This window comes from Camellia sinensis, chromosome 8 (assembly GCF_055761805.1).
Source record: "Camellia sinensis isolate YWXY chromosome 8, ASM5576180v1, whole genome shotgun sequence".
NCBI classification, from domain to species: domain Eukaryota; kingdom Viridiplantae; phylum Streptophyta; class Magnoliopsida; order Ericales; family Theaceae; genus Camellia; species Camellia sinensis.
The window spans coordinates 183,337,493-183,346,499 of record NC_138968.1 but is presented as its reverse complement, the minus strand read 5'-3'; the positions used below and the strand labels follow the sequence as shown (position 1 = coordinate 183,346,499).

General features: G+C 41.4%; 1 pseudogene; it reads right to left on the bottom strand.

Annotated features, from left to right (window-relative positions):
- Positions 1-976: 976 nt before the first annotated feature.
- Positions 977-1,771, bottom strand: LOC114287138 (G-type lectin S-receptor-like serine/threonine-protein kinase At4g27290 pseudogene; annotated as a pseudogene).
- Between the last annotated feature and the right edge of the window lie 7,236 nt (positions 1,772-9,007).

Genomic DNA, 9,007 nt, shown 5'->3' with positions numbered 1-9,007 from the left:
TCCTCTCGATGGGACTCTTCTCTCCGATGCTACTCTTTATCGCCAGCTCGTCGGCAGTCTTGTCTATCTCATAGTAACTCGTCCTAACATTGCCTATGCTGTTTACATTGTCAGTCAGTACATGTCAGCTCCTCGCACTCCCCACTATACTGCTCTACTCCGCATCCTTCGCTACCTCAAAGACACTCTGTTCCATGGCCTTCACTCCTCTACTTCCTTCTCTCTTGAACTGCGTGCCTTTTTCGATGCTGATTGGGCTGGGGATCCTACAAATCGACGCTCTACCACGGGATTCTGCTTCTTCTTAGGGGATTTTCTTCTTGCTTGGCGTAGCAAAAAACAATCCCTCACTGCCCACTCTAGCACCAAAGCTGAATACCGAGCTCTTACTGATACTGCTCAAGAACTTCTCTGGCTTCGCTGGCTCCTTGCTGATATGGGTGTTTCTTCTTCAGGTCCTACCCCTCTCTATTGTGACAATCAGAGTGCCATTCAAATTGCTCACAATGATGTTTTTCATGATCGCACCAAATATATTGAGATTGATTGTCATTTCATTCGCCAGCATGTTACCTGTGGTACTGTTCATCTTCTCCCTATTACTTCAGTCGATCAACCCGCTGATATCTTCATTAAGGCTCATCCTCCTGGCCGCTTCAATGATCTTATTTCCAAACTCAACATGGTTGATGCTTTCCCTCCTTGAGTTTGCAGGGGGATGTTAGTGTATAATTGTTAATAGCTGTTATAGCATCATAGCTTAGCATTATAGCACATCATTATAGCTTTAGCACTTTATCTTTTATGTTGTAAATTCTTTATGCTTTCGGTGGGCATCCAATGCATCATATTCTCTCTATAAAGAGAGTGCATTCTCTTTGTAAAATATACACACAATTACAAATAAACAATTCAGTGTCTCTCTCTCTCTCTCTCTCTCTCTCTCTATCCTCTCTCACTCTCTCAAACTATTTTTTCAGTGCAAATACATACCCAACTCAGAGGAAGCCATCCTTATGTAAATGTCTTGCCTGCCACCTTCATTGAATAGTCTAATATCAGCCAAGTCATCATACCAAAGCAAACACCCACTTCCACCTTCTCTTATGTCCAAACTAGTATAAGCCATACAAGAACAATTCTTCAAGCACACCTCTCTGCATTCCCCAAGCGTCATCGTCCTATTACACCATGAACTCAGCATATCCAGCAATTTCACCCCTGAATACTGCAAAAATCCATCTCCATTCTTGCAATCCAACACTGTCCTCCGAACACACCGTCACGACCAATTCGTCAAGTTCCAATCTTTCGGGCTTTTAGGCACAAATTTACTCAAACACCAGCAAACATGGGATTTATCGACATCGCAGCTACCATCAGCACCACACAAATTATAACTATCATAATTAACAGTTGGTGGTGCATTCACATAAAGCACCCAACCTTTATTTTGATTAATCCATGTCCATCTCTGTGCAAAGCCATTGGGAGTCAAGATAAACCTGGAAGCAACAGAGCTGTTAAGGAGATCATACCAGTAGTAAATCTCATCCTTTTCAAAATACAATCCAAATTTGAAAATTGGATTCTTGGTTAGTGCCGTCTCAGTGCCGGTGAACCAGAGACCATTCCAATGTCCGGCTCGGAACAACACAACAGAGCCTTTGCTGACGAAGATTTGTGGGTATCCATGAAGATCTAACCAGTAAGTGTAATCACCTTGGGCTGGGTCATCGTTGCATTTCCACGAAGACATGTGATGTGCCATTCTCGACCTGTAACCAAGTTTTTCCCAATTTTCATGCTCAGTAACAGAGTATCACAAGGGTAATCGACGCTATGCCAGAGAAAATTTTCTGGGTTGTGATCGTTTGGGTCTTGGATGATAAGATTTCTCGAATCGAGAAGTCTCGAAACTGGGTTATGTGTGGCTCGAGAGGTGTTGGTGGACCAAATGGTGTTCTTGGTGGAACCTTCCATTGATTTCTTCATGGTGTTCTCTGTTTCTAATTTTTTTAATTTTTGGCATTTCACAGGGAAAAACAAAGATGATGATAAAATGGTGAACAGAGTAAACCAAGTCGTCACGTCACCACTTTTGTCGTTTAAAATTGACAGTCGGGAAATAATTATCTCACAGTGTTGACGCAAAGTCTTATCCATGCACCTGTCTGCGATAATGGAAATGATCAATGCAATCAATACTTTGCAAGTCTGGTTAATAACAACTACATCTCATCGGACTCATGTTACCTAATAAATGGCAACTCCTCATGAGATACTGAGAGGGAAAGGCTCCAAGGCGAATATCACTTTAGATTGGATTATAGGACGTTTGGTTAATGGAAGGGAATTCTCTCCCATCCAAATTTTGGATTGGAAGGAGTTATAAGGAGTTATTTGGGTCTGTAGAGTTTATTATGGGTCTTATTTCGATAATTCGAATAGTTCATTTTGTCAGATATTTCATATATTTTATTTATAAAAAAATTAAGTCGATCCAATAATTACAGCTTATTCAATTTATTATTTTTGTCATAAAAAATGTATGGTTTATTTTTTAAAAATACAATTGTTGTCTATTTTTTTAGTGAAAAATTCAGTAAATTGAACAAGTTACAATTATCGAATTGACCTAATTTTTTTTGTGAATGAAATACTCGAAGTGTCTAACAAAATAAACGATTTGAATTATCAAAACGGAATCCATGGTGAATCCCATGGGCCCAAACAACCCCTTCACTCTAAATTTTGGACGGGAGAGAATCCTCCTCGGTTTAATATCCACCATACAAGGGACTAGTGAATATTGAGAGAGACGGAGAGAGGGAGAGAGAGGATACAAAATAAAAGAAAAAATTGGGAATAATTAGTTAAATTACAAAATTGATAACATTTTGTCAATCCATTTTTACAACTGGAACTTACGTTTAGATCTTAATAGATGGATTTATTATCCAATATGTCTTATGATAATTAATAATATTTTTCATCGAATACTATTAAAAAACGTCACTAATTGTTAATTTTCAGTGACAATTATAAGTTTTAACGATAGTTTAAAACAATCGTCACCAAAAAAGTCACTAATTTTTAACTTTTAGCGACAGTTTAAAAAATTTATCACGGAAAAAACATCAATAATGGTAAGTTTTAGTGACAATTTACAAAAATCGTGACAAAAAAGTCACTAATTGTCAATTTTTAACGACATATGCAAAAAAAATTATTACAAAAAATTATTTTAACGACGATGTTATTAGAACTTATTTTAAATATAATTTGATGAAAATTAAATTCAACTATTAAAATCTATTAATAATTTATCATTTTTATAATCGTGAGTCATTCGAAATATGGAACAAGATATAAAATTTTAAAAAACTGATAATTTTAGAACTAACAATTATATTTAATCTCGTGTAATCTAATCTATCTGTAAATTTGTTGATTTAGTTTGGTTTATTAGACTTTTCATGATCTATTTTATTAAATTTTAAAATTGGGTGCTGTACGGGAAAGAAATAAACCTTCTCGTATAATCCTGTTGATCAAGTCTACGCTCCTCTGTACGTCGTCGCTTTATCACCTGAAAACACCAACGTGAGCTAGCCGGCGGGTGTGTGCCGGAAACCTCTCCGATGCCTAAGTCAGCAAGCTTGACAAATAGACAAAGCTCTGTGTATTCAGAAAACAAAGTTGTGTTACCTCTCCAAGGGTGATGTTTGTAAGCTTTTATAGGTTCCGTATGACACAATCCAAATAGGACTCTTACTCCTCCATGTAGAGTCCTCCTAGGATTCATACTCCTGAAAAATAATGCTTATCCTTCAACACCCCCCTCACTGCTTAAACCAAGTGAAATGGTTTTTACCATGGCCGAACTCCAATATGATCGAAGTAATCATGATCACGCCGAGCCACAGAGTAGACCGAACTATCGTTAGTTCGGTTCTACCTTCAGTGTTCTTACCCCAGTTCCTCCATTGTCAACAGTGTTAAATCTAAACCGATCTAACTTCTAGCAAGGCTTTTAGACCGAACTAACCATATTGTGCCTTAACCGATATAAGTTCAACGCATCCTTAAACCGGTCTAACTACAAAACGTCCTTCAACCGGACTAACATCAAAAGTAACTCGGACCGGTCTACCTTCTGGGCTTGAGATCAGGCTAACTTTAAGCCTCTTCAAGACCGGAGTAACTTTATGGCCTCTTTACTCAGCTCTTCGTACTGAGGCCCATAAAGGCCCAGCTCGGCCCAATTTCACATATAAATTACCCTCTCAATTGCCCCTTAATTCCATCTGTGTAGCATGATAGGGATTACCTGTCTATAAACCGGGCTAAAGTTTTACCTTTTCAACCGAGCTAAAAAAACCCTTTAGCCTTTCCAGCCGAGCTAAAACTCTCTCAGTCGAGCTAAACCTAAGCTGAGTTGTGCTTGTCCGGTCACAACGTCCCTTCAATCACAGAAGCTGAATCGATTCTCATCCCTATGACACATGGCATGCTGATATTGGCTTACTGCAGCTATCGCGCCGCCCTCGTACTCCATAAAATTTGAACAGTTCCCGCCTTTTGCCCCTTCTCTTTCCACAAAACAACCCTTTCATCCTTTGAATCACCCTCATCGATCATTTTTACTGTTTCAAGCTCTTCTCTCTCTTTTTGCCTCCATTGTTCTCCATCTTTTGCAACTATGAAGCTCGTGCTCGCTGCTATTTTCTACTTCCATTTCCTTCTCTTCACCTGGTAAGTTTTTCAAACCTGTTTTGCTTTTAGGGTCTTTGCATTTGCTTTCTTTCATTCTTGGCACACTGTTTCTATTTTTGCAAAACATATATTCTTGCTCTACCTTGCGTTTTCTAGGAAAAACTTCATAAAAACCTCATGAACTTCATGAAGTAATCTATAAAACAGTGTTTGATCCACAATTACCATATTACCGAACTAAAAAGTAGTTTTTAGTCAATGTCCTTCTATCAGACTTTAACCGAACTAGCACTCCATGTTGGTACCAGTAGTTTCAATAAGTCAAAACCACTTCTTGATAGACCTTAGCCGAGGTAAACGAACCGAACCAAGTCCGAACGTAGCATACTGAAACCTTATCTTTCGACCGAGCTAGGTCTTTGGGGCTAAGCCAACTTTCTAAGTTTTTAGACCGAACTCAGAAAGCTGCCCCTAGAGGCTCAACCGGTCTGACTGAGCCTTTTGTTTAACCGAGACAACGAATCGCTTGCGAAGACTGAGCTATCGAACCCCCTGCTCAATCCGAGCTACTAAGCATCTTGTTGAAACCGAGACAGAACCTGTAACATCCACAGAGCCAAAGTAGGACTCCAATTTTTACTTTTATTTTGTAGCACGGTCCAATGATCTGTGCTTAACCCCTTTGTTTTCCACTTTGCAGACTTAGGTTGCCCAGGCACTCCATTGCGCGCCCAACCGATCTACTGAGCAAAATTTTGCGATCGAACTAATTTATCCATAACTTAAAAAATAAATGGGGAAGTATAGGTTTTTGGTAGAAACCCCTAGTGGCCTGGCCGAATTCCGAAGGGATTACAACATCCCTGACGACGTCCAGCTTATTCTGGCTGAACAAGATACCCTTCCATGGGGAAAACAAGGCTATGTACCTTTCACCCTCCTATCAATAATAGAAACCGGACTAAGATTCCCTGTTCAACCCTTGATTTGTGAATTCCTAAGACAAACCAGAATATGCCCAACTCAACTTTCCACCAATTCTTACCGTATAATAATGGGAATAGCCGAACTAAACCGTCGAGCCGGTCTTAACCTCGGTCTACCCGAAATACTCCACCAATACTCCATTGGCTCCAAAGATGACGGCTAGGTCTACTACCTTAGGATACGCCGCCGCAGGGAAAAAATAATAAAAGATACGCTGGATAAGGACTTAAACAATGATGACTTTTTCTGGGTGTCTGGCAATTTTGAAGACCAGCAAGCCCAGATCCCTGGCCGAAGTATAAACTGGAATAAAGGAGAACCTGGTATAATTACTTCGATTTTTGCCATGCTTTGCTTTATTTTGGCTACCTGCTCTTGAATCGAACTAACAGTTTGTCTTGTTTATACAGATTCAGCCCATCTTCAATCTTTGTATAGTTACCCCAACTTGAACACGCTTCGTGCCGCACTACGTTTTTCAGAAAGAAGTTGGGCCAAACTTCTTAATTTTGAGCCGACATACCGTTGCAGCGGTCGCCGAAAAGCCAGAGTAATAGATTTTCTGCTTGAGGACGCCCCAGAACCGGACCCAACTTTACCCCAAATTATCCTAGTCCTTCTCACAGCCGAACAAGAAATGGCCAAGAGAAATAGAGTCAGGGCCCTCTTGACCGAAACCAACAGACCCGAAGTACCGCCACCAAGCCAAACGCAACAGGAGACCGTGGTGGCCCTTCCTTCTCAACAGCCTTCTTCATCACGCCGAACTAAACCCGCCCGGACTACCCAGGCTGAACAACGGTTAGTTGATGAAGACGAAACCACCCTCCCACCGAGCCACCCACCGAGTCCGCAACCAGAGCCATCTGACCGAGCTACCTCTAAGTGGGCACCGAAGCTCACTTATCAGAACCGAGATATTGAGGAAACTGATTCGATGCTTGCTGAGAAGGATCACATACTGGCCTTCAACCTTGCCAAAAGTGTGTGCCTTCCAAAGGACATGGAGCACCACAATCAGCTAAACACCGAGCTGAAGGCCATCCGGTCTTCAACAAAATCCATGATCCTGGTAGGTAGCACTCTCTTTTGCTTTTGTACCTTTCTAATTCTTCCTACTTTCAGCTTGGCTAAAAAGGAAAGTTTCTAATCTATTGTAGGCCATTCAGAAGAACCACATTGCACACAAACGGGTGTTGGAGCTCAGGAGAACATCAAGGGAGGCCATGGCAGAGGCCGAAGCCAAAACCGCCGAGCGCAAACAAGAACAAGTGAGGACGACCGAGCTGGAGGCCGAGGTGACTCGTCTGACCGGCCTAGTTGCTTCGGTCGATGCTGACAGACAGAGAGCCCTAACCGAGATGAAAGGCAAGTATTTGCGGGAACTGGTGAAACTTGAGGGTGTTAAGGATGCTGAAATAAACGTTTTGAAGAAGAAAGCTGAAGATGCCGAGGTGAAGGGCTTCAAGGAAGGCGAAGCTGCATACATCCAGCAGTGTGAAGCTGCGAAGGACTTGTTCTTCAAGTGCGGCTGGAGGGGTGCCGTGGAGCAGCTCAGTTGCGGTCCCGACACCGAGGTCTTCAATGCTCCTCAGTATTTTATTTCGGCCTCACTGGCGGAGTATGCAGCCGATCTTCAGAAGCAATTCCTTGAAGCGTCTGACGATGACGATGAAGAGAATGAGCCAACTGACACTCCGGTTGACAATGTTGCAGCTAACCAATCAGTTCGGGCGGAACCTGTGGTAGAAGATCTGACCATTGAGCAACCAGCTGAAACCGAGCTCCCAACTCAGATTGTAATTCCGTCTGAAACCGGACTCCGGGTTAATGCCGAGATGGATGCCGAAATAGATGACCTTTTTAGTTGATTTTGTATTTTTTTTCTTTTTCTTTTTTTTTTGCTTCGACTTGTAACCGGGCTTGGAGCCCTTCCCTTGTAATTGCTCTGAACTTTGATCAATGAAAATCATCTTCTTTTGTGCTAACTGTTATTCCGGTTTGATCTGTATGCTTGTGTCTGTAATGACTTTTTAATGACTTCTATTGCTCCAACTGTAATCTTGGTTTACTTTCCTGTTTGAGCATGCTTTCTAACTGTAACTTGAAGCATACCATTTTTCGGCCGAGATACTTTATTTCGGTCTTACCTGTGCCAACTGACTAACCTTACTAGCCAACCACTCTTTAGCCGATATGCGTACTTCGACTGAAGAGTACGAAGAGGTGTTTAATCCAGTCAACCATTCTTCAGCCTATACCCTTATTTCGACTGAAGAGTAATAAGAGTTGGTTTAATCCAGCCAACCACTCTTCAGCCATATCCTTACTTTGGCTGAAGAGTAATAAGAGTTGGTTTAATCCAGCCAACCTTTAAGTTAGTTTTTCCGGCCAACTTAGAATAGAATGTTTGGTTATTCTGACCAAACGTCCTGCAGCCTAGATCCTTATCCTGGGCTTAGGAGGGGTGTTGGTCTAATCCAACCAACCTCTAAGTTAGTTTTTCCAGCCAACTTAGAATAGAATGTTTGGTTATTTCGACCAAACGTCCTGCAGCCTGGATCCTTATCCTGGGCTTAGGAGGGGTGTTGGTTTAATCCAGCCAACCTCTAAGTTAGTTTTTCCAATCAACTTAGAATAGAATGTTTGTTTATTTCGACCAAACGTCCTGCAGCCTGGATCCTTATCCTGGGCTTAGGAGGGGTGTTGGTTTAATCCAGCCAACCTCTAAGTTAGTTTTTCCAGCCAACTTAGAATAAAATTTTTTGGTTATTCCGGCCAAACGTCCTGCAGCCTGGATCCTTATCCTAGGCTTAGGAGGGGTGTTGATTTTTCCAGCCAACCTATAGATTGGCTTTTCCGGCCAACCTTACTTTTGATGTCCATAACTCACTAATACAATCTCATACAAAAAATAACTATGCTGAAAAGAATTGACTTTGTTTTATTGAGAGAAAGGAAAATTACACATACTCGTAAAAAAAACTAAAAATAAAATAGTTTGAGATTGGCAGTGTTCCATGGCCTTGGAATGGCTTTGTCGTCCTCATCTTCCAGGTGGTATGCCCCTTTGCCAGCTAATCCGACCACTTTGTAAGGTCCTTCCCAATTAGGCCCTAACTTGTCATCTCCTGGTATCAAGGTGTTTCCCATCACTTTGCGCAGTACCCAATCTCCGATCTTGAATTGTCTTGGATGCACTGTTTTATTGTATTTCCTGGATAACTTTTGTTGGTATGAGGCAATGTGAACCAGTGCTCTTTCTCTTCTTTCTTTCGCAAGGTCAAGCTCCAATGCTATG